Genomic DNA, 27,104 nt, shown 5'->3' with positions numbered 1-27,104 from the left:
AACAAACTCCACAGATCAGGTTGGATATTTTTATTTGGAAGGGTTTTAAGACTGGTGAATTAGGTCTCCTACTTTATTGGCCAACCTCCAGAAAGCAAATCACTTTCCCATAGACCCCTTGCTAAATGCATAACTGCTCTCTGAAATGAGTACTGGTCAAAGCCACTCAGTGTATTCCATCTCCTTTTTCACATTGACTTGTTCAGGAAGAGCAGGGGACCCCGTGCAGGCTAACAAAAGTTGGTCTGGAAATTTGTGTTAAAATGTAGAGAAAGAGAAGATCTTGCTCTACTGCACTTGGAATGGTGAGGATGCATGCCTGGAGCTGCTGGCAGCCAACATGGGGCAGCAATACAGTAGTTTTTTTTTTTTTTTTTAATGCAGTTTTATTGAGATATATTCACAGACCATACAAACCATCTGAAGTAAACAATCACTGGCTCACAGTATCATCACATAGTTGTGCATACAACCCCATGATTTTTTAAAACATATTCATCACTCCAGAAAAAAATAAAAATAAAAAAGAAAACCCTAATCCTCCCATACTCCTTATCCCCCCTATAATTGACCCATAGTATTGGGGTGGTACATTTGTTACTGTTGATGAAAGAGTATTAATATATCACTGTTAACTACAGTCCATAGTTTGCAATAGGTACATTTTTTCCCATATAACCCTCTATTATTAACTCCTTGTAATAGTGCCATACACTTGTTCTAGTTCATCAAAGAATGTTTTATTGTATTTGTACAATTAATCATGGATGTTGTCCACCACAAGATTTACTGTTATACATTCCCATGATTCAACCTCTACTTTCCTTCTGATAACAATACATGACTCTAAACTTCCCCTTTCCACTACAATTACACTGTTAATTATTCTCACGGTAACATGCTACCTCTGTCCATTTACAAATGCTTAAAGACTAGTTAAACATTCTGCACAAATTAAGAAAACCTCCCCATTTTGTATCCTGGTAACCTATGTTCTACATTATATGTCTTTGAGTTTACATATTATAATTTGTTCATGTCAGTGTGATCATACAATGTTTGTTCTTCTGTGTCTGACACAAGGTTCATCCTTGTCTTGTGCTTCAGGGCTTCATTCTTTCTCAACAGCTGAATAATATTCTATTGTATGTATACACCATGTTTTGTTTATCCATTCAACTGTTGATGGACATTTGGGTTGTTTCCATCTTTTGCAATTGTGAATAATACTGCTAGGAACATCAGTGTGCAAATATCTGTATGCTTCTCTGCTTTCAGATCTTCTGGGTATATCCCGAGCAGTGGGACTGCTGGGTTGTAAGGCAACTTAATACATAGCTTCCTGAGAAAATGCTAAACCATCCTCCATAGCAGCTGTACCCTTTTACATTCCAATTAGCAGTGAATAGGTGTTCCAATTTCTCCACATCCTCTCCCTCCAACACTTGTAGTTTCCTGTTTGTTTAATAGCAGCCATTCTAGTAGGTGTGAGATATCTCACTGTGGTTTTGATTTGCATTTCCCTAATAACTAGTGAAGCTGAGTATCTTTTCATGTGCTTTTTAGCATTCTGTATTTCCTCTTTGGAAAAGTATCTAATCATGCATTTTACACATTTTTTAATTGGGTTGTTTGCTTTTTATTGTTGAGTTTTAGGGTTTCTTTATATATTCTCAATATCAAATCCTTATCAGTTATGTGGTTTACAAATATTTTCTGCCATTGAGTCAACTGCCTTTTCACCCTTTTGGTAAAGTTCTTTGAAGCACCGAAGTATTCAATTTTGAGGAGGTCCCATTTATCTAGTTTTTCTTCTGTTGCTTGTGCTTTGGTTATAAAGTATAAGAAACCATTGCCTACCACAAGATCTTGAAGATGCTTCCTTATATTTTCTTCTAGGAGTTTTATGGCCCTGGCTCTTATATTTAGGTCTTTGATCCATTTTGAGTTAAGTTTTGTATAAGGTGTGAGATAGGGGTCCTCTTTCATTCTTTTGGATATGGAAATCTAGTTCTCCTGGCACCATTTATTGAGCTAGAAGACAGATTAATACTGCAGTTTGAGTGAGTGATACCAAGTCCTGATATTATTTGAGCCCCTGGATCCAGCTATGATTGAAATGTGTGAATTCACAGTTGTGTAAACCAATACCTCTTCTTTTTGGCTTTGCCCAGTTTGAGTTTGTGTCTCTGTCTCTTCCAACCTCAAATTCTCACTAATACAGGAAGATAGGGCAAGTATCATAATTCTCACTTTACAAAGAATGAAATAAAAATAAAAAAGAAAACCCAAATCCTCCCATACCCCCTGTGCCGGTTTGAATATATGATATTCCCCAAAACACCATGTTCTTTGATGCACTCCTGTGTGGGCAGGTGTTATTGGTGTTGATTAGATTGGAACTCTTTGATTGAATGTTTCCCATGGAGATGTGACTCAATCAACTGTAAGTGAAACATTTGATTGGATAACTTCCATGGAGGTGTTATCCCGTACATTCAGGGTGAGGGTTAATTGGATCACTGTAAAGGAATTCACAGACAGAGGGACTCAGAGCAACTGAGAGTGACATTTTGGAGAGAAGCTGCAGCCTAGAGAGTGATGTCCTGGGAGAAAGCCATTTTGAAACCAGAACTCTGGAGCAGATGCCAGCCATGTGCCTTCCCAGTTAACATAGGTTTTCAGATGCCATCAGCCATCTCCAGTGAAGGTACCCGATTGTTGATAACTTACCTTGGACACCTTATGGCCTTAAGACTGTAACTTTGTAACCAAATAAACCCCCTTTATAAAAGCCAATTCATCTCTGGTATTTTGCATTCTGGCAGCATTGGTAAACTAGAACACTCCCTACCCCCAGTTATTGACCCTGGTATTGGTTTAGTGTGCCCCATCTGTCCACCTTTACTCCTTCCTGTTGCCTGCCTGGTCATGTGAGCACACGCATTGTCAATCCCTGCTCTAACTTTCCCATTACCTACTTGGGGCCATTCCTAACCCAACTTAGAGAGCGGTTTGGTGGAAAGTCAGGGACCATGAGTGGAGGCTGGTGATCTGAGAGTCCCAGAGGGTCTGGAAAAGAGGAAAATGTTCTGAGCAAAAAGGCTACACTGGAGCCCTCCAGCAAATCTCAATGAGTCCTCCTTCTCCTCTCTTGGCCAAGAGTTGAAACAGAAAGTGGTTCAGGCCTTTGCGACAGTCCCACTACATGGTTAAACCTGAAAAGACGACAGCCGTGTTTTGAAAGTAACAGAAATATTCTTCCATTGGGGTTGCTAGCTGATTCTCTGAGTAATTTGCAATTCAAGTGTCTCTTTGTTTTGTATGAAAATTTGCTGCTATTTGGAAAGTGGGGAAGAGCTAAATTGCATTCTGCTGGTTTTACTTTGACTGTATCAAAAAAGAAACTGTTAATCTGGTTCCATAATTAACTTTCCTGTTCTAAAAAGGCCCTGGGAGAGAGTCCAGAGAGTGGCTGTCAACTCCCTGCTTCTCTACCCAATGACTGCTTTCAACAGAAGGCTCTGAAAGGAGAGTGAATCCAGGTGGGGACTGGTCTTGATTTTCTTTTTCTGATATTTCTTGTTCTTAATCCCCTTCAAACAATATTAACTGAACCCCCAGTGTGGGCATGGCCCTAGACTGAGCAGTGAGCGATTTAAGATCAGTTAAGTCCCTGTGGAGCTGCAAGAGATCATAGGTTAAGTTAATTTTTCATCTGTCCGTCCATCCATCCATCCATCCATCCATCCATCCATCTATCCATCCATCCAAAATGTATTCGGTTTCTATGTTATATGCCAGACACTGTGCTAGGCTTAAATGCAAATGTGACTTAATCAACACCCAAGAATCCTGACGTAAGAGAGATGAGTCCTGACTAGGGCCACAGTAGTTGGCTTCATAGAGGATAGCATTCATAGAGGATAGTTTTGACTCTTATGATATTTTGTTTATGTATGCATGTGTGCAAATGCTGGAGTGACAGACTAACCAGCACAAGAAGAGGCATGAAGTCTGGAAAATAAGTTTGAGGATCATAAGGAGACCATGCTAGCAGGAACAGAGGGTTTCTACTAACATTAACAGCCAATGCTCATTGACTGCTGTAAACTGTGTTAAGCATTTTCCATCTACCATCTCAATGAAACCTTACAAAGTCAAGTAGGTCATTACTGGCTACATGTTACAGATAGGAAAGAGACATAGGTAAGTTCCCAGGGAACAAAATGGAAGAAAAAATGGCAGAGGTGAGACTTGCATCCATGTCTGACTTCAGAGCATAAGCTTTTTAACTAGTAGTCCATACTGCCCAGTGGGAAAAAGACTAAAGAAAGACTTGGGTGCCTATCAATCAATCAATCAACAATTCATCCATTTGTTCATGGAAATATATATTTGAATAGTCTGTGCTAAACAATACTCTGAGAGTTGGGGCTAAAGAAAACAGGACAAATTCCTTGCCCTCTTGTAGCTTATATTTCAGTGCAAGGATCAAGAGAGTCAGCCAGCAAAGGGAGTGCTACCCATCAGGTAACCTTTCCCAGCTTCAACTAGATAATTTGCTTGGTACCTCATCTCCTTTGAGAGACATTTTTTTCCTTCATTTCCTTTCTCTTTTCTCCAAAATGACTGCTTTTGATAAGATACAGCATTTTCCAATCCTATTCTCAAAACTAACCTGAAAGACTTTATAGGGAGCTTGCTCTTTGCAAACCACTCAACAGACCTGAGTAATTTTCCCAAGCTGTCCAGGCTTTTAGGTTCTGACTTTGAGGAAATTATAGAGAGGCTCCAGTCCTAACCGTGATCCCTACCCCATACCTATCAGAGAAACTCCCAACATTCATCAGACATCCACTAGACTATCCCTTTTGGAGTGGATCCATCACCTCCAGTATATCCAGGGGACCAGTAAAAGGCACTCATTATTCCTGAGAATTAGAGGAGGGCAGGATTCCTGACTATAGTTTCCCCCCTGGGTCATTGCACCTGTAAATGTGAAGGACAGCTGACAAAATCTAAGGTTAACTGGGGAATGAGGGTGCTGAGGAACCTCATGTTCTCCGGCAGAGGTAGGTAGAATAATGGTCCACCAAAGATGCTCATGCCCTAATCCCTGGAACTGGTGAATATATTATATTGCATGGCAAAAGGAACTTTGCAGATGTAATTAAGGTTACAGACTTTAAGGGAGATTATCCTGGATCATATGGATGGACCAATGTAGTCACAAGGATCTGTGAAAGTAGAAGTGAAAAGCAGAAGGGTTGATCAGAGAGATGTGACAATTGAAGAAGAGGTAGGAGAGATTCAAAGAATGGGAGGGACTTGATCCACTATTGCTGATTTGAAGATGGAGAATGAGGGGCATGAGCCAAGGAATACAGGCAGATCAAGAAGCTGGGAACAGATCTCCGCTGATAGCCACAAAGAACTAAATTCAGCCAACCACCTGAATGGGCAAGGAAATGGGGCAAAAAGCCCTAAATAACAGTGGCTTAAACACCTAAAATCTTATTCTCCTAGAGTCTCCAGGAAGGAACACGGCTATGCTGACACCTTGATTTTAGCCTGGCGAGACCCATAATGGACTTCTGATTTACAAAACTGTAAGATTATAAGGTTGTGTTGCTTTATGCCACTAAATTTTTGGTAATTTGTTATCGTAGCAATAGGAAACTAATACACTGACTTTTGGCTTTGCCTCCAACCACTGTTAAGTTTACTATAGAACCAGCTAGAGCTAGAAATCTGCCTGTGCTAGTTAGGACTGCATGCGACTGTGTGAGGCAGAAAACTCCAAATAATAGTGGCTTAAATACTTAAAGTCATATTCTTTTGTTTTAAAGAAGTCTGGATATAGGTAGTCTAGGGCTTTTGTAGGGTAGTTCTGCAGAGTTATCAGAGACCTTGGCTGATTCCAGCTCTCTGTTTGCCATATCCAGGGTGGACTCTCATTTTTTCTGATCCAAAATGGCTGCCAAAGCTCCAGCCATCACATCTGTATTCCAGGCAAAAGGATGGAGGGCATGCTAAGGAATGGTGCTTCTTTACAAATACTTCTTAGGTGTTATATACAATACTTCCACTTACATTTCATTGGCTAAAACTTGGTCACAAATGATCACATATAGCTCTTTAGAAGGTTAAGGAGGACAATATGCTCAACTAAAAGGATTCTAATCTCTAAGGTAATAGGAGTGAATGGATTTGAGTCAACCAACAGTATTGGCTGTGTGGTCATTTCTTCTGATGGTTCTTGAAGGACCAAAGCCATGAAAGTAACTGGCTTGGATGCAAGTTCTTCTCTCCACACTGACCCAAGGCCCTTCTCTCCTTCCCAGCCCTTTTTCTTACTCCAACTTCTGGTTTGCATTAGTCCTATCCAATCTTAAGGGCCCATTTCAAATCTTACTTTCTCCAGGAATTGTTTCTAAATTCTACTCAGATGGAAATAATCTTTCACTTCCTTACATCTTCATAACCCTGGGTTTACATTTACCCTTTGTCACACTTCTCCTTATGTGAGAGTTATTTCTGTGTGTGTGTCCACTGCTTTGGGATGGAAGGCGATTGTCTTAGTCACAGGTGAATTTCCCACAATGCCTCAACCACGACATGAGTAACATATGCAAAATGTGGTAGAGACTGCTGTTTTGTTTCCCAGTATCAATAGCCCCTTTTCCTTTTAGAAATAACTGCCCCTTCCTCCTTTGCCCTGAGTGTTTGATGGGCACATGGCTGTTCAACTACATACTTCAGTGCACTGTTACCTTGTTGTTATGTGCCATGTGATTAAGTTAGGGCCACTGGAATATGGGTGGAAATGTTATTTGCAAATTCTGTGTCATTTCCTTAAAGGAAATCTACTTTCCAGGACTCTTCCCCTACTTTTCCCTGTTGGCTGGAAAACAGTCCAGCAGCCATCCTGGACTCAGAGATAGAAGCCATAGGTTGAGGATGGCAGAGCCAACTGGCCAGCCTGTGACTTGGAATTACCCCGTGGAGCTGCCTAACCTCTCCTCAATGGCCTCCCACCTTTGGACTGTGAGGGATAAACAGACTTTATCTTTTAATATGCTATACTTTGATCTCTACAGGAACAGTTAACCCTTACCTTAACTCATTCACATGGTTAATAGAATTGGTCACTCTTGGCCCATGGATAGAACTGGGCACTCTTGGCCATGGATAGCCCCACTAGAAGTCCTTTCTACTTGTCCTTTTCCAGGAGGATGAAATTTAACCTAAAATAAAGAGACCTGGAGCACTCATCTGAACAAATACATGCTATGTCTTAAAAGAGGCCAAGGGCACTTGGTGGAGGTGTGGGTTCAGGTATTCTCATCCTGGTTCACCAGGAGACCACACAGGCTTGAGCCTAGCATTGTATTATTCCTGCTGAAGTCATTTTTGAAAACACCTTTAATCAGAAGTATTTCCAGACTTCCTAAATAATGTTTTGCACCAGCATTCATTGCTGATTCATTCTTCTCAAACCCATCTTTTTAGAAAATTGTCTTTTTCTGCCTAAGAATTTTTTTGCCATTTGAAACTTTCCCTATGAAATTCCATTTTTTACCCTAACCCTCTAAGGGCCTATTTAGATAATTCTGCTGAACATTCATTTCTTAGCTGACTACTAACAACCAAATGCCTTGTGTATTTGCATGTTGTTTAATACTTTTCAAGCCCCTTTCACAATCTAATAGCATTTACTCACCAGGAAAGGCTTATAAGGTATGTAGCTTCAATAGGCCTCAACAATAGTGTGGTAAAACCATAGTATTTAGCTATTATTATGAAGTATGTTTTATTGTAAATACTTTTTTTTTTCCAGATAAAAATGTAATTATTTCAATTTATCCCTTCAATCCAATAGACAGTTTCTGAGGAGCTAATATGCCCTGGGAATGCTCTAGCCTGGGGCAATAAAACATGGCATCCCTGCTCCTAAGTGTCTGTTGGACCACTGATGGATCACTACATTTTGAGCCAACTTGTGGGCATCTACTGTCTTATCTGTTCCACATCACCTCTTCGTCTGGAAAACCACTTCCCTGCTTCTCCAAGCATGCGGTTCTGATGGGCTGCCCACCACATAGAAAGCCAGGTGGTCCAGGCTGGGCTTGCCTAATTACCACATTCCTGTGACCACAGTGATTGGTCCGAGGGAAGTCACATGATTCAAGCCTAGGCCAATCAAAGTCTTTTCCTGGGATTTATAATTTTGGAAAGAGGAGGAGAAAGAAGTTCTTTGATTTGTCTGTCACTGGGCTGGGGTAATGTAAGCCTGGAGCCAACTGTGGCAGTATCTTTCACCATATGGAAGAAGCCTTTTTGCAATAAGAAGGGACAGACAAGAAGGATAGGTTGAAGGGAGACAGACAGGCAGACACTGAGGGACAGGCAGCCATAGCAATCTGGCAGGAGACAGGCAAGTTGAACCAGAATCTAGAACAGTGACTGATACATAGTAGGTGATCATGGCTTATTTGTTGAAATGGTGAATAAAAAAGAGCTGAGTACATCTTTTGAACCTCTTAGTCTGGGAGTCCCTGGTACCCTATTACCCCTGAAAAGATACTCACTACATATTTCTCAAATGAATGAATGAATGAATGACACTATATTGGCTGTATCTTCAGCTAGGTGGAGAGGGGTTTAAGATTGAAAATAGTCCCAATATCTTATTTTATTATAATTTTCATCCATTTTCTCAATGTTCTGCAAAGCAGAATGGTAGTGAAGAGAAAGGACTTAGGTAACAAGAAAGGCTGACTTCGATTTCTGACTTCAGCAGCAACCAACTGTATGATGAAAATAATAACCATCTGATCGTAAGAGTTTGTGATGAGGGTATGATGAGGTAAGTGTAAAGCTTTAAGCAAAACAGCTAACATATAGTAAGAATTCCAATGTTACCAATGCTACCTTTAATCATTAAACCAACTTTTATTGGTTTAGTGGGTATCTTCTATGTCCCAGCTCTGGGGATATAGGAGGATGAAACAGATGAGGGCCTTATCCTTCAGGAGATTCTGTTCTGGAAACAAAGTGAAAAAACAACTAAATGAACATGTAATTCCACAAAGTAAGACATGCCATAGGGATAATAAAGTAGGGTAATGGATAGAAATGAAGGGGGACCTTCTCTAGACTTGGAAGTTGACATTTGAGTTGAGGTCTGAATCATGAAAGCCTGGGGGAAGAGTGCTCTAGGCCGAGGGAACTGCAAGTACAAAGACCCAGAGGTTGGAATGAGCTTGTTGTGTCTGAGAAGCTTAAAGAAGGCTGTGTAGCAGGCTATAAAGAAGGGCAGGGAGAATGGTGGACGAAGTCAGAGAGAGAGGCCACTCTGCAGCAATTTAGACTGATGCATACTACCGGGCAGGCACCATGTTAGGAAGTAGGAATACAAGCATAGAAAGAAGAGAACTATCTTCAGAAGTTCCCAATCTATCTAGCCTCACCAAATTTGGTTAAAGGAGATTTAAGGTAAGCTGGGCTCTGGATAACCATATTTCAACCATCTCTCACACCTACTGGTATCTTTGTCTCTGTCACTCTGAATGAGAAGCAGGGGATAGTTCAGTGTCAGGCAAGCTACACTGAGCAAGCAGGAAGCAGTTAATGGTAAACATGGGCTTTCCCACAGGAGAGAAAGTGATATATTTTGTGTACTTACACCTCGTTGAATACAAATTCCACTTGCTTGTATGTGAACCCATGCGATGTTTTGAGAGAAGGAAGTGAGGGTAATGCCCATCAGAGCCCAAAGTGCCCAGTCCAACTTCCTTCTTGTGAAGCACTGCTTTGCACCATACATACTGGCTCTTTTTCTCTGATTTCTTTATATAAAGTTATCCTCAGGTATTGCTGTGTTTTATTCATGTGAATTTGAGGGTCTAGAGGGCTCAGAACTACAGAGGGACAGAAAAGGCCAGAGTCCAAAATTTATCAGAACTCAGGTTTAAATAAGGACTGACTGAGTTTGCCAACCCATTTCTTGCAAGAGGACTTGATCTTCTCTCTCTGGGTAACCTCATCCACTCTCATGACTTTAAATACCATTTACAGGATGATGACTCAAATCCTGTCTTCTTCAGTTTGCATTTCTCTCTTGAGCTCTCCACTCTCATATTCAATGGCTGACTTGACATCTCCATTAGTTTGTTTCACAGGCTTCCGCAACTTGACATGTTACTGCAAGAACTCTCCTCAAAATGCAAATCAAAACTACAATGAGATATCATTTCACACCTACTAGAATGGCTAGCATCAAAAAACAGAAAACTACAGGTGTTGAAAAGGATATGGAGAAATAGGAACACTTATTCACTGCTGGCAGGAATGTAGAATTGTGCAGCCGCTGTGGAAGACAGTTTATTGGTTCCTGAGGAAGCTAACTATAGATTTTATCTATGATCTGGCAATCCCGCTGCTAGGTATATACTCAGAAGAACTGAAAGACATTTGCTCACTGATATTCATACCAACATTATACACAATTGCCAAAAGATGCAAACAATCCAAGTGCCAGTCAACTGATGAATAGATGATCAACATGTGGTATATACATTATTCAGCTGTTAGAAGGAAGGAAGTCCTGATACATGCATCAACATGGATGAACCTTAAGGACACTATGTTGAATGAAATAAGCCAGACACAAAAGGACAAATATTGTATGTTCTCACTTACATGAATTAATTATAATGAACAAACTTTGGGAGCTAAAATCTAAGAGTATAAGTTACTAAGAGATAGAAAGAGGGTAGAGAATGGGGAGCGGATGCTTAATTTGTACAGAATATTTAATAAGGGTGATTGTAAATGTTTGGAAATGGATAGAGGTGATGGTAGCACATTAATGTAAGAGTAACAACAGGACTGAATTATGGGTGCTATTATGGTTGAAAAGTAAGATTTAGGGTTCTGTACGTCACTAGAAGGAAAGCTAATGGATAAAACATGCAACGTATAACATAGTGAACCCTGTTGTGGATGATGACTGTGGTTAATTGTACAAATATAAAAAAGTTCTTCCATGGACTAGAACAAATATATGTTACTACTACAAGGTGTTAATAATAGGGTGGTATATGTGGAAAAATTCGACTAATGCAAACTATGAACTGTAGTTAATAGTAACATTGCAATATTCTTCTATCAGTTGTAACAAAGGTACTATACCATTGCTAAGTCTCAATAATAGCAGGGTATAAGGGGTATGGGATTTGTTTGTTTTTTTGGAGCAACGAGAATGTTCTCAATGTGTTTGTAGTGATGAATACACAACTCTGTGATTATACCAAGAGCTGCTGATTGTACACTTTGGATGGACTGAATGGTGTGTGAATAAAACTGTTTAAAAAAATGAAGAACTTTTCCTCAGTATTATTTTCCTGCCTTGCTCTTCTTCATCTCTGTAAATAGAACTAGCACTATCACCCACCCATTTGCTCTGATTTTTTTTCCTTCTTATGCCCAACGTCTAGCACATCAATCAAGCCTTGTGGGATCCACTTCCAAATGATGCTTCAGGTCCCTCCTCTCTTTTGCATCTGCACAGTCACCACTCTGGTCCAAACCATCTGCTGCCTAGACCAGAGCTACAGACCCCTGGTAAGTTCTCCTTGCTTCACTCTTGCCCTCCCAAGGTCTGTTCTCTGTAAGGAGATCTGGAAAATGCAAACTACATTATCCTATCAGCACCACCACACATGCTTAAAAAACTTCAATGGATATTGACTATACTTGGAATTTTATTTGCATTCTTTCAGGTGGACTACAAGACCCTAAGTAAAGTAGCCTCTGTCCACCTCTGCAATTTCATACCACTCACTCTCCCCATCTGGCTCTAAGTTCTGGCTGCATTGGCTTTCCAATTTTCCCAAGAACATTCCAAGCTGACTGCCCACTTAGGGATTTGGTGTTTGGAATGGAATGTTTTCTCCAGCCTGTTGGCATGGCTGGAGCCTCCAGATCTCACCTGAAATTTCAAATCCTCTATCTAAAGTAGCATCATTACCAATAGGCTTTCGCATAGTACACTGCTTATTTCATTCATAGCAGTTTTTAAATTTCAAAATAGCATTTTTTTTTTTGTTTAATGCGATTGTCATTGCTGTTGTCTATCTCCCATATTCTATTATGTTCTGTAAGTGCAGGGAACACATTCATCTTGCTCATTGTTATTTCCCCAGAACTAAGCACACTGCCTGACATGGGGCAGGTCTTCAATATTTGTGGAATGAATAAGTGAATGAATGCATGAAAAGACAATGTTTTTCACTGATTTTAAGGATGGAGGAGCACATTATACAGATATCATCCCCCTTTTCATTTCAACATGACACAACGCATAAACCATTCTATTTCCTATTTATTTTCCCACAAACCGTCTTCTTTCATCCTCATTAAAAAAATCATCTCTTGAGCTGAGTCTAAGACAAGATATCTCAGTAGCAAAAAATCTTCCTCAAATTTTGCTGGTCCCAAAGGTATCCAGGTGACAATATCTTCCAGGTATTACAGGAAATTCCCACATTACTCATGCCTTTGGGTAAAGATCCTGAAGGCTGGTATGGTGAGAGGCTTTCACTCTGCTCAGTATCTACCATACTGTCTTGGGTAAGTCATTTCCCATCTCTGTTCCTCTGAATTCTGCACCTGGACCCTTTGTTTGCTACCTGGGAGACCTTCAGCAAGTCAATTAACCTCTCTGATCTCCAGAGCATTTGTTGAATATAGGGTTGAAAGGTGGCCCCTGGAAAAGATATGTCCATGCCCTAATTCCCAGAATCTCTAATGTTGCCTTATTTTGAAAAAGGGTCTTTGCAATTGTAACTAAGTTAAGGATATTGAGATGAGGAGATTATCCTGAATTATCAGGGTGAGCCCTAAATCCAATGGCAAGAGTCCCTATAAGAAAAGTGGAGGGAGACTTGACACAGACAGAAGACGAGGAGGCAGTGTGAGCACAGAGGCAGGGCTTGGAGGGCTGCAGCCATGAGCCAAGGGCAGCTGGCAGCCACCAGGAGCTGGAAAATGCAAGAAGGAATTCTCCCCTAGAGCCCTGGGAGGGAGTGCAGCCCTACCGAATTTTGATCTCTAGCCTCCAGAACTGTGAGAGAATAAAGCTCTGTTATTTTAAGCCCCCCAGTTTGTGGTCATTTGTTATGGCAGCCCCAGGAAACTAACAGGTGCTCATCTGGATGTCACTGGGTCTCCTTAGCCCTGAGCCCATGTTGACACCAGTCCCCAATGCCACACAGCTAGCAACCATACCAGACCTCCTGGAGAAGCATTTATACTTCACATATTGTCTACTCAAAAGAGCTGTGGAGGAGGGTCTTAATTGTATCATGCTGAAAGCTTTCTTAAAAATTTAGTGTTCACATTCCACTCCCTAGGCAGCTGCTATTTCTCTTTTCTCTTCCTCCTTTCTCTGCAAACTCTTTCCTCCAGTCACTGTTAGTCATGTAGAATCTCCACTCTTCATCCCCATTCCTTCTCCAATTCTACTCAGTATATACAGCAACAAGTGTTTAAGGGGGGCCTGGTTTTGTCCTAGATGCTGTGTAGATATCCACTTGCACAAGTGAGATGAACATATCAGTAGTAGTAATCAAAGTAGTAATAGTAGCTAACAGTAACCGGCTGTTTAACACGTGGCAGCCATTGTGCTAAGCACTGTTCATGTTTATGTCTCTCAGCCTCTCCAAACAGTGCCTCCCTCCTAAGTGAATTCCTTTTTGAATGCATTCAGGGCATGGGCCATTGTCACACCTCAGGACCCCTAAGTGGTGATGCCCTGCTTCACATTTACACATGCCCTTCAGAACGAACTCCTTCCTCCGTAAGGACATTTGAACATAGCTGGCAAATTGCAGGGGAAGCTTCACGTTTTATCTCAGCTCCACTCTAAGTGATTCCCTTCTACTCTTCCACACTGACTATCACAGATTCTCACAGGAAGTGAGAATCTTGAGTGAACACTTTACCCAGGCAACACCCATCTGCACTCAGAGGACCAAAAGGGAGGCCAGAAGAACCAGGAGAAAAGTCAGGAAAGGCAGCTCTTCTAAGGCAGCTGGTTGTTGGGGAAAAAAGGTTGAGTACAGTTTGCCCCCAGGAACCTCAGGGGTTAGTTTAACCAGGAGCTTAAACAAACAATCTTCTTAAAAATAGAAGCTGAAGTGGAGTGAGGGAGGCAGGAAGCTAAAGATAAGTTCAGAGTAGAACCTGCCCCAGCTGCCAGGGGCATCGAGAGTACAGGAAATGCTCCACCTGAGTTGCCAGTGGGTGTCAGAACTCATTAGACACACACAGTTTCGGGGCCTCTAGAGCCCCTAAAACCAGGGCACAGGCAGCCCCGGCTGGGAAAGGTGTCATCTGCTGCATCTTCCCCCTGATTGCCTTGCCGGCTGCAGCAGCTGGGCTCAGACACCCACTCCACATGGCTCCACCAAGTTGGGCCCACAGATGCACAAATGCCCCGGGGGAGCCCTACGGTCGTGTGCACAGTGAATCTCTCTCACTTTTTGCATCAATACCAGCTCCCTTTTACTCTGTAAGCAACTTTCCCAATTTTTCCCCACCTGTGCCCCTCCATACCCCCGAGACTGCCAGCTTTGCTAAAGCCTTGCTCTGAATAGCTCCTGGGGCACTTTTTTAGCCCTTCTCTACTTGAACATAACACATCCTGTTTTAGAATTATTTGTGTTCACCTCTGATCTTTCCCCCAACCTAAGTTCTTTGGGGGCCAGAATCAAACTTCACATACCCCAGGTCTCCGAAGCACCTAGCACTTTGGCTTTGCATATTACAGGTATTCAAATATTTTGTTTACTGAACTGTTATTCACATAGTCCAAAACATGTGGTAGGGACTTTATTAAATGACAGGTGAACAAACGAGGAGGAAAAAAACTGGTCAGAGAACTTCTGGTGAACAAACTTACAGATCAGTGAGGAAGCTAAGAAAACATGCAAAAAAAAAGTAGTTGTTGCTGTGGTTCCAAGTACTGTAAAAGAAGTGTGGAGCTGTGATAAGTGATAATGGGATCAAGGAACTCAGGGTGGGCAAAGGAAGGTTTCCTTGAGGAGGTGACATTTAAACTGGGACTTGAAGAGGAAGAAAAGACCAGCCAGGCCACAAGAAACGTTTCTAGGCACAGAGAATGGGGAAGTTAAAAGGGGCAGAGGTGGGAAAGAGCTTGACATATTTAGAGACCAGTGTTGCTAAAACTAAGAGGGTGAAGGTGGGCAGTGGGAAAGGGTGCCAGGAAAAGTCTGGGCTTCACTATTAGTAAAATGGAAAGCCATCAAAGGGTGTTAACCAGACAGATTTGTATTTTGAAGAGATTTAACAAATGAATGAAAAAAATCCTCATGCTCAGAACACGTCTCCACGTTCTTCCGTAAAGCTAAGAAGCCTGGGTAGTTTACAGTGACCTCAGCAAAGAATTGTCCCCTCACCAGACACAACCAGTTTCTTTGGGAGATGAGGCAGGTGGCTTAACCATCTCCACCCTTAACCACTTGAGGGTTCTAGACGTTTTCCTTCTATTTTTGAGGAAACCCGAGTCTATCTCTATATTCTGAATTTAGTTCCTTTTTTCTGCTCTCGACATGTGCTAATCACATGCAATGTCCTCTGCCTTCCTCCCTCTGGACCTCTCTAGAGCTAATGAAAAACATTACACTTGCTAAAGTCACTGTTAATTAATTCTGATGTTTGCTTTGCTGATATTGCTGTAAAAAAGTGCTTATTTAAGGGATGAAGAGCGTGTTTCTTTTAATTTTCAATGCAACTTTCAGTATGTGCCTAAAAATCAATGGATGACTGGATTCCAGTGCCCAATTACAGTCTGGATTAAGCAATTCATTCATGTATCCTATGAGTTTTCCCCAAGCTGCCTGCTGCTTGGGGAAAAACACATAGCTAAGGAAAAAGAGTGGCTGAATGGGGAAATGGGGCAGAAGACTGAAAGTTTTGGAGTGCACAGCTTTACACAGCCTGGTAGGAATTGGAATTCTGTTTCTAAGAGTCCTGGAGAAAAACATTTTCATTTTTCCTTACAACAATGGCTTCACCCAAAGTTCTTGTCCATTCAAGATGCAAACTTTCCTGGTTTGGAATTTGAACCTCACTCCCCTGTAATAAAGGCTTTTGAGCTGAATTACTGATTACGTGCCAGGTACTGATCCAAATGCTGTATATTCATTTTTTATTTAAGAAAGTGGGCACCATTGATAAAGATGGTAATTACAATAGCTGTCATTTATAGGGCATAAAATTCATGGCTGGCACTTCACACACATTTTTTTCAGGCATGGAAGGGGTTTCTGGAACAATTTTTCCTTCAGCTCACCTCTCTGGACTTGGTTCACACCACCTCACATGAGGTGCGGAGATATTATTTCCTAAAAATATACGTGGGCCTTGGAAAGCCTAAAATACATTGAGGGTGACGAGTACCTCATGACTGCCTCCTCCACACCGGGCAAGAGGATGAGCCAAGTGCTTCCTGATTTGCTTCAATTTGCAAAGACAAAATATCCAGCTAGTGGTGGGAGGGTTTTATCTTGGGTGAGGTCAGGCCACAGAGGCTTGGTTCTGCCCCTTAATGAAAGTTGGGAATATGCTCAAGCTATGGCTGCACCCTATTTTCAAGTCAACCTATATTAGTGGTTTTTAACTGGGTATGATTTTGTTCCACTGAGGACATTTGGCAATGTCTGGGAATACTTTTGGTTGTCCCAACTTGGGAGGAGGATTTTACTAGTATTTGGTGGGGAGGAGGCCAGGGATGCTGCTAAATATCTTACAATGAGTTCACAGAACAGACCTCCACTATAAGGAAATATCCAGCCCCAAGCGTCAGTAGCAGTGAGGTTGAGAAATCCTGGCCTAGACAAATCCAGAACACAGGGCAAGGGGCACTGCTGAGTTCACACAGAGACGCAGGGTGTTTACTGTGTAAGCCACTTGCGTTCTTCCCCCTTCCCTCCTGCATAAATGTTGGTTTTAATGGCTGCAGAGTCTCTGTTCTCCCAGCCACAGCCCCCTGAATGCAGACAGAATGCATTAGAAGGTGGCTTAGTTTCCGAATTGCAGCCCCATCTCTGTGGCAGGAGCCAATCCCAGAGTGGAGAGGAAGATGCTTTTGTCTGGCTTCTTTGTTTTTCTCCTCTGAGCTCAAGGGAGAGGAATCACTTCCTCTCCAGTCCCCTGGCATGGTGGGTTTGGAACCAGCCAACCTGGATTTGATCAGGTGTACAATTTTAGACTTCTGAGCCTCAGTTTTTCCTTTTCTGCAAAAGGAGGATGCTATGGGCAAACATTTTGGGTGTGTTATGTGGATTGAGCAACCCTACCATCACCTGCCACTGACCACTACCTTAATTAACTTTTGAGTTTCTACCATGTGCAGAAACTGTGCTAAATGCTTTACATATTATCTGATTTAATCCTCACTGTAACCCATTTTTCAGAGGAATAAACTCAAGCATAAGAAGAGGTTACTTGTTTGTAGATAGTAGAATAATTATACCTGGCAATCCAACCAATGAGCTTTACTTTAATGATATAGGTAAAAAGAGCTCTGGATAATGTGAGGTCCTATACAAATGGCAGATTTTTTTCTCCCATGCTCCATATTTGTTCTTCATTTATTTAACAAATATTTATTAAACCCCTCTTGTGGGTCAGAGATTGTGCCAGAGCAAATTGCCGCTTAGATTCTTTAACACAGCCTGTGTAGGATTCATAGGGAGGCAGAGAAAAAAATGTATGACACCAGTCCCTGACCCAGTCTGCCTTGCCCTGATGACCTTCTGAGTTCAAATGCACAAATTCACGGCGAAGTCCAGTCATCCTATACCTGCACCCATGCATAGCAATGAGCAGAGCTGTTTGGCCAACTGGCTATTTCTATAAGGGAAGTGTGTTCATCACCTCCTTGAGGAATTCTTTTTTGTCCTGGTCAAAGTTCCCCTTTATACACTCTCATAGTAGCTTGTACCTCTCCATTTCAGCACCTCTCTGGTCCCAATTAAATACTCATTTGTGTGAGAAGAGCATGAATTATGTTGGACTGGTTTTGCTCATCGTTTGGTTAAGTGGTGAACCAGAAATCTGACCCAGGTCTGTTTGGATTCAAAGTTCCATGTCCCTTCAGTGTTAGACTAAAGTTTGAAAACTAGACAATTGCAAGTCTGCAATCATCTGGGAGACAGTAAGATCAACAGTTAAGCATGCAGCCTCCAGATTCACTCTGTTTGAGTTCAAATCTTGGCTCCATCACTTCCTAGCTGTTTGATTGTGGGGGTCACACTCTATCCTGTGCCTCAGTTTCTTTTTATATAAAATAGAGATGAAAATAGGACTATCTTATGGTAGTGTTTGGGGATTAATTGTCTTACTTGTAAAGTGTTTAGAATAGCACCTGGCATATTATATCTGCCCATATATTACACACATTAGCTTTTATTCTCCTTCTTTGGAGAAAGAAGGGCTTTTAAGATTTATTTATCCTTGCTTTTATAGTATATTTAAGATTCTGTACAAGTATCCTGATTTAATAAGAAATATTGAAATTTAAATGCTGATGATTAAAATCATTTAGCAGTAATTAATACTAATGTGTGGCTCCTACACGGCAACTCTTCAGCATCTCCATATTGGACAATCAACTGGTATTTAGCAGCATCTTGTTAAATTTAACTGTCTTATTAAATCTGAATTAAGCGTATCTTGGAGAAATTATTCAGATTATCACTGAGGTTTCAAGCTGCCTGCTCATTTCAGATGAACCAGAGCTATCCGTGATGCTGTTGACTGGAGGTTTGGCAAGCACATGTGGGCATTTCCGGTGACTCTGCTAACTGGGTCTCACCCACCTAGAACAGCCACCAGGGCTAGCCCAGAGACCTGTCTCGCTGCCTGCCAAGGCCCCAGGAACAATGAATTATAAGGCATTTAAGAGCATTTACACAGCGCTTGCTGTGGCTGTGAATGTCCCAGAGGCTCTCTCTGTCTATCGCATCTATGCTCGCCAGCTGTGTGTATCTATGAGCAGACGACCTGGGCTTGGAATCTACGGATTCTGTGTGAAGACAGCTGCAAGTCAAATTACACTCCCCTGACACAGACCCAGGTCATCTGCCCTGGCAGCTACTCAAGTTAGGATCTGAAAACCAAGCTCTCAGGTAGTGTTTTGGAGGGTAACCACGCACTGCCACAAGCTTGTCCTCCAGGTTAGCATTTGAATTTCTCTGAGGGGGCATCCCACAATAGCCCAGCCCTCCCACTGCAGGAGACAGATACAAGCTGAGAGTAGGGGGTTTCTCTACACTGCTGATTTTCTTTCTCTTAGAGCATTGTCCCAGAAGTCTTGGGGGTGGGGGATGGGAATTAATCTCTTTGGAAGACTGGGGATAACAACAACAACAGTGATGGATTAACACTGATAACACTTACCACGTGCTAGGCATTTGACCAGCATGAGCTTAAATCCTGACAACCACCCCATGAGCACAGGTGTCATTATTATGATCCCATTTTACAGTTGAGGACATTGAGGAGAGCTTGAAAAACTTGCCCAAGATCACTTAGCTATAAATGACAAGAGTCCAGATTTGAACATGGGCAATCTGTATTCTGTTTAACCGATATGATATACTGCCTTCCAGAATTCACCACGTCTTTTGCAAGCATTTATGACAACAGAGCACTTTGCTGCCCTCCAGTTAGTGTAGGAAAATTATTTCCCTTACTTCATGCGGGAATTCAGTAGAGTACAAAAGGGATTAGCACCATTTTCAAGGAGTTCAAAGAAAAGAAGAGAAAATAAGGAAAAGTTCTAGAGATGCAGAGTTCAACCCAGTAAAAGAAAGAATCTGGCAAAAACTAGAACTGCAGTAGAAAACTATACATATAGCTGCTAAAAAAAGAATTAGCAATTCTCAGGTCACCAACGTGGAAACTCCAAGAGAAAGAAGCAAGAGGTGGAAGTGTGTGTATAGTTGCTCCTATTGTGTTGCAAAAATAAAATATATACATGTATGTTCATAAATGCATGGACTTTTTAAAGTTAGAGGTGAGAAACAGAATGGCTATGTGGTGGTGAGCCCACTGCCACACAGAATATTCAAATAGACACTGAAGGTACATTACCAGAGATGGAGTAAAGAGTACTTTGGTGATCAAAAGGGGGAAAAGAAATGAAACAAAATAAAGCTTCAGTAGCTGAGAGATCTCAAAGAGAATAGAGAGGTCAATCTGGAGGTTATTCTCATATATTATATAGATATTTCTTTTTAGTTTCTAGTGTATTAGAATAGCTAGAAGGAAATACCTGAATCTGTTGAATGGTAATCCAGTAGACTTGATTCTTGATGATAATTGTTTAACTATATAGCTTTTATCATATGACCATGTGATAGTGAAAACCTGGTACTGACACTCCCTTTTAACCTGTGTATGGGCAGACAAGTAATAAAACAATGACAAAAATATATAAGTAATGGGGAGGGGATAAGAGGTATAGGTGGTCTTTTAAATTTTTTAATTTTTTTTATTTTGCAGTAATGAAAATGTTTGAAAATTGATTCTGGCAATGAATGCACAGTTATATGATGAAACTGTAAGCCATTGATTGTATACTTTGGATGGATTATATGGTATGTGAGTATATCTCAATAAAATTACATAAAAAGGAGTGCTTTGGAAGAAAGATTGGGGCATGGAGTCTTTTTTAATGAATTTGCAATTTTATTATTCTAACATCCTAGAAATGGTGATTTTAGCATATTCCCTATGAGCATAATACCTTGAGCATGGAAAATTGTCCCTGTCTGAGGGTTTCAGGGGATCCTAATTGGTGAGCATGGACTTGATGACTCCCAAACCTACAAGCACAACTTGACCTTGGCTGTTTGTAGTTTTTGACAATCATGTATCGTTCAAAAGGTCCAAGAACCTATAGTCTATCACCAATTTTCTCCCTCATCATGCTCCCTTTTAATTAGTTGTGAACCACCTTTTCCCTGGCTTAACCCTGTTGGCCACACCGTTCCTTTCCTTGGTATGTTCTGCCCCAACCTCCAGACATGCCTGAATCCTTCTTGTGCACTGATGTCAGCTTTCCTAAGGCATTCACAGGCATTTTTTTCCCTGACCATTTTATCTAGGCAGATCCTCCATTATTCTCTAATACATCACCTCATCTTTCTTTAAAGAAATGTATTCAATTTAGCATTATATATTTATTTGTTTACTGCTTGTTGCTTGTTGTCCTCTTCTCTGGGCTGTGAGCATCCTATGGGCAAGGACCCTATATGTTTCCTTCCCTACTATAAACTGAGTGTTACCAAGTGCCTTGCACATAGTACAAATTTGCCTTCGTTTCTATTCATTTGCCCTTTTTTGTTGTTGATTTACAAGTGTTCTTAATTAACTCTAGATAATAATGCTTCATTGGTTTTATGAATTGCAAATAATTTTTTCCCAGTCTGTGACCTGATTTTTAACCTTCGAGATGTACAAAGTCTTGTACAAAAGTTTTTAATTTTAATGTAGAAATTTGCCAACCTATTCTTTTATGTTCTTTTCATTTCAGTCTTGTTTAAAACCTAATCCAGGGTGTATTTTAATCCAAAGTTTATTAGTTTCCTGTGGCTGTTGTAACACATTGCCACAAACCTGATGGCTTAAAGCAACACAAAATTATTCTCTTACAGTTCTGGAGCCCAGAAGTCCAAAATCAGTGTCACTGGGTCAAAACCAAGTTGTCGGTATGATGCTCTCCCTCCAGGGACCCTAGGGGAGAATTCTTTCCTTGCCTTTCCCAGCTTCCAGAGCTGAATTCCTTTTCTCGTGGTCCCTTCTTCTGTCTTCAATGCCAACAGCATAGCACCTGCAAATCTCTCTCTGCTTCCATCAACATATTGCCTTCTGCCTCCTATTCTCCTTCTGCCTCACTCTTACAAGGACACTTGAGATGACATTTAGGGCCCGCTTGGATAATCCAGTATGTTTTAATTATATCTGCAAAGTCCCTGTTACCACATAAAGTAACATTCATAGGTTACAGGGATTAGGACCAGTATATCATTGGGGGCCATCCAGCTCATTTTAGACATTGACCAGAGCTGCCCCAAATGCTGTTGATTGGCTATTTGGCAGGCACACATGGACATTCTGGGTGACTATACTAACTGGATCACATCCACCTAGAATGGAACCAACCCTGGAACCCCCTGGAACCAACCTGCCTTCTCCAGGCCCAGAAACTTGTCTCTGGGTAATGTGTCTTTTTTTCTCTGTCTGCTTTTAAGATTTTTTTTTTTTTTTAAATCACTGCTATTTAGCAATTTAATTATAATGCGCCGTGGTCTGGTTTTCCTTATGTTTACTCTACCTGAGGTTTCAGAGTTTTAGGGATTAGCAATTTTATAGTTTTCATCAGTTTTGAAAAATTTTCAGCCATTCTTAGTTTGACAATGTTTTTCTGTCCATTCCCCCCCCCCCCCCCCAGGACTCTAATTACTTGTAGTTAGTTGACTTATTATTGTCCCTCAGGTCACCAAGTCTCTGTTTTGTTTCCCCATTTGTTTGTTTCTTTGCTTTAGTTTAGACAGATTTTTTTCTTGTCTTTAAGAAAAGGATCTTTTTTTCTGCAAACCTAATCAGCTATTAATTCAGTCTATGGAATTTTTTCATTTAAATATAATATATTTTTCAGCTCCAAAAGTTCCATTTTGTTATTCTTTATATTTTCTATTTCTCTTCTCACTATGTTCATGTTTTCCTTAAAATCACTGAGGGTATTTATAACAGTTATTTTAAGGTTCTGGTTGGCAAACTTCATCATCTCTATCATTTCTATCATTTCTATTGACTGTTTCTTCTCCTGGATGTGGGTCACATTTTCCTGCGTTATTGCAAGTTTAGTAGTATTTGATTTGATATTGGACATTGTGAATTTTACATTGTTGAATGTCTGGTTTTTTGTTTTCCTTTAAAGAGTGTTGGACTTTGTTTGGGCAGTCAGTTAAATTATTCGTGGATTTATCCCAGCCATTAAGGTGTGACTCTTAAGGGATTGTTACTGAGTGCCCTTGGCATTCAGTAAGTATTCTCCACCCCGATTTATCAGAACTCAAATATCCTCCAGCCTTGGGTGAGCTCTGCCAATTGTCCTGCTTACAGTTCTCAGATTTCCTTTGACTGGCTTCATGGAATTTCCTTCTGCACATGTGCGGTTTAGTATTTAGCAATTGTTCTGGTTTGCTAATGCTGCCAGAATGCAAAACACCAGAGATGGATTGGCTTTTATAAAGAGGGGTTTATTTGGTTACACAGTTACAGTCCTAAGGCCATAAAGTGTCCAAGGTAACGTATCATCAATTGGGTACCTTCACTGGAGGATGGCCAATGGCATCTGGAAAACCTCTGTTAGCTGGGAAGGCATGTGGCTGGAATCTGCTCCAAGTTCTGGTTTCAAAATGGCTTTCTCCCAGGACATTCCTCTCTAGGCCACAGCTCCTCTTCAAAATGTCACTCTCAGTTGCTCTTGGGCTGTTTGTCCTCTCTTAGCTTCTCTGGAGCAAGACTGTTTTCAACGGCTGTCTTCAAATTGTCTCTCATCTGCAGCTATTCTCTCAGCTTCTGTGCATTCTTCAAAGTGTCCCTCTTGGTTGTAGCAAGCTCGCTCCTTCTGTCTGAGCTTACATAGTGCTCCAGGAAATTAATTAAGGCCCATGCTGAATGGGCAGGGCCACACTCCATGGAAATTATCCAATGAAAGACCTCGCCCATAGTTGAGTGATCACATCTCCATGGAAACATCCAATCAAAAGTCTCCAACCCAATCAACACCAATACATTTCCTGCCCACACAAGACTGCATCAAAGAATATGGCTTTTTCTGGGAGACATAATGCATTCAATAGACTCAAAGGGACTCCATGAGATTTTCTAGAGCTCTTTCTCTGCACAGCTCTGACTTCTCCAGTACTCTGCACCACAAGTTGCATTCGCCTTCTGGAGCTATTCTTTCTATCTTCTCAAACCATTGAGTCCACTGTGCTCTGTTTGAGTTCTCCTTCCATGCACCATGGTCTGGAAAGTGCTTACAGGCAGAAAGTTGGGGCATCTGTTGAATTCACATCATTTGTTTCCCTTCTCTTAGGGATCACAGCTCTACACTGCCATTTGTTCAATGTTTCAAAATAATTGTTGCATTTGTTTGTCCATTTTTCTATTCATTCATGGTGGGAAGCCAAGTCTAGTTGCAGTTACTCCACCATGGCCAGAAGCAGAAATTCCCAACACCATTTTATAGCGTAAGTATTCCTCTCCCAAGTGGATGGTAAAAAACCAATCTCCAAGCACTAGTGAAGACAGACACATTATAAATTTTCAGGGGAGGTTTCTTCATACCTTTCCTTGAGCTCAAGACTTAATATGTAAGCTTCTTGTGTCCCTTTGCTGATGGGAAGATTTTCTTTTCAATTCTACTCTTTCACTGAAGTTGTGGTCCTTTGAAGGTTCTGATTTTATATAGGTAACTTAATTCAAAATTCCTTAAATAGTTGAGGCCTAGGATCTTGGCTCCTGCACACTAGTGGGCATCATAAAACCAGGCCCTTGTGTTATGGGGACCAGCAGCGCCCCCTGCCTTCCCCAACACTCATCTCATGCACCCAGAGGAACAAGACTCAGCATTTCTCTCTTTTTCTCTTCCTCTTTTGTTTTTGACCCCTTGAGATTTTCTTTAGTTTCTTGAGCATTTAGCTAGGAATTACAAGGTAGTTTGTCATATTTTTACTTCTAGGTGACTTTCAGAGTATCTAGTTAAATTTTCTTATAAGATTTTTAATCTAATCCACCATAATGTTAGAAATAGGAACAAACATGTTTAACAATGTTTCCATGTAGCTGCACAGCTATTGATTAATAATTTTAATGGTTTTATAATGTTCCAAAAATTGATCTAATTTTCCTGGCTTGTCTGCACTGTTTGGTATTTAAGGTTTGCCTAATTTGTGCGATCATAAACAATTCTCTTTTAAGCATAGTCACACAATGAATCCTTTTTGTAATTTTGTGTAACCTCCCTTAGATAAATTCTAGGAAGAGGAAAATTGGGGCTGAAATAGACGAACATGTTTAAGACTCCCATCGAGTTTCTAAAAAACTTCTTGGTTCTATATCTTGGTGGTCTCATGAATAAAACTGAAAGAGGATTCACACTGAATAGCAGCTTGATATTGGTTTTCTAGTTTTCACTATATTTTGAATAATAAAGGGTGTTAAACTAATTCCTGGGAAAGATTGTAGCTCTTAGTGACTAGAGATACATACAACACAAACAAGATGCTTTGACAAACCTCCAAGCAGTGACACTGCAGAAATATAAAAGTTATTTGTGTTCCTGCTATGCCAAGAAGGGGGATATGTAAACAGGTTTTTTGTAAATACCAGTAGCTCCACTTTTTTTGCTGGTGGTTCTAAAGTAAAATAGTTAACAAAAATTACCCCTGTCACATTTTGTAAAGAAAAATATTTGTTTCCAACTGTTTGCAGTTTCCTTTGGTTCTGGAGGGCACTTGGGCAGCTCACAAGTGTTCATCCCAACATAAGAAGCTCTAGAGGGGAAAACAGTACACAAAGTGTTCTCAAGTACTTACTGTGAGAGGGCACTAGCCTAGGTGTCAGGGATTTTCCTGGTTTTACTCTGTCGCTTACCAGCTTTGGTTAAGCTGCCTTATCTTTTTGTGTTTCCTCCTTAGCAAAATAGAGCATGGGCCTATGAGCCCCCGAAATCTTTTCTAACATTTCTAGAGGTTAAGTACCATATAATATTTGGGACCAACTACCTTTCAGCATTTGCATAAAAGTTAACCAGCTCTCTAGTATATTTCTTCACCATTTCGTTTATGCTGTTACAGCTCTTAATAAACCATGTGGAAATTATCCTTTCTATGTCCCTCTTCCTCACTTAACTGTGAGGTGCTTGAGGTAAGAGACAGTCTTATATCTCTCCCATATTCCCGGGACTTAGCACACGTCTGGAATGTAATTGTTGCTCAGCAAGTATGAGTTGAATGAATGAAAGAGTTCCAACATAAAATTCATTTCACCGGTGTCATTTAAATTATTTCCTGTTAGTGATTCTTTCTGTCACAAGTTAGCAGCACAAACTTATAATCTTCCAAAATGCACTCAAATAATTCACCCCTTAATTTTTTCCCAGTCACTGTGTGTTTGTATAGGCGTTGTGACAATCAGCATGGTGCTTTGGAAGTGAATTGTTCAATATGTGTTTGCTGAATAAATGTATGTTTTCTGTATGTGACAAATTGTAATCATGACTCCAGATCAAATAGGCCTAGGGTTTTTTGAGCTTTGATAACTGGTACTTTGCTTTCTCAAGTGTGCTTCTTGCAGCAGATTAATCTAAGCCTTTCTTTGTCCTTGCATTGATTGGTTATCCACAGAGAAAACACTGTTGACTTCATGTTGTCCAAATTTGTTAGGAAGTGAGCCAAATTTCTATATATGAAACTCTCTGGGATAGGGTTTGTTTCTTAGCTCAGAGATGATCTGTAGTCTCTTTGTCTGATATGCAGATTTCTATTACATATTCTGTGACTGATGTCATTGGAAACTCCAGAGGAGGAATAAGTGTAACATACAGAATGGAATTTAGAGGGAAGGCTGACAAGTGGAAATTCTACTTCAGTTTGGCCTGGCTATTAACCTCAGAATCTCATTTTAGTCAATCTGAAATATCAGAATAATAGATTTGGTTAGTTTCATTCCCTCTCTCTCTCTCCTTCTATCATTCCTTTACTTTCTTTTTCTCTCTCTCTCACTCTTCCTTTCTTCTTTGAAAGTGGGCAGTCTTAGTTTTAAGTCTCAGCTCTGCAACTAATTTTTTCATTTGCTCTGTGACTTTGAACAGGTTGTTTTCAGCTTCACTGGACCCCAGATTCTTTATCTATTCATTGGGGATACAGTATATAAAATAGTATATGATGATTTAAATAATTTAGAAAACAGTATCTTTTTAGTTTGTTTTT

The 27,104-nt window shown here is 40.7% G+C and overlaps 1 protein-coding gene across 1 annotated transcript in view; it reads right to left on the bottom strand.

Annotated features, from left to right (window-relative positions):
• The window catches only part of ATP10B (ATPase phospholipid transporting 10B (putative)), a 242,972-nt gene that overhangs the window by 196,579 nt on the left and 19,289 nt on the right, over nt 1-27,104 (bottom strand).

This window comes from Choloepus didactylus, chromosome 11 (genome assembly GCF_015220235.1).
Source record: "Choloepus didactylus isolate mChoDid1 chromosome 11, mChoDid1.pri, whole genome shotgun sequence".
NCBI classification, from domain to species: domain Eukaryota; kingdom Metazoa; phylum Chordata; class Mammalia; order Pilosa; family Megalonychidae; genus Choloepus; species Choloepus didactylus.
Note: the sequence above shows the minus strand (reverse complement) of the source record. Positions and strands in the feature narration are given on the sequence as shown.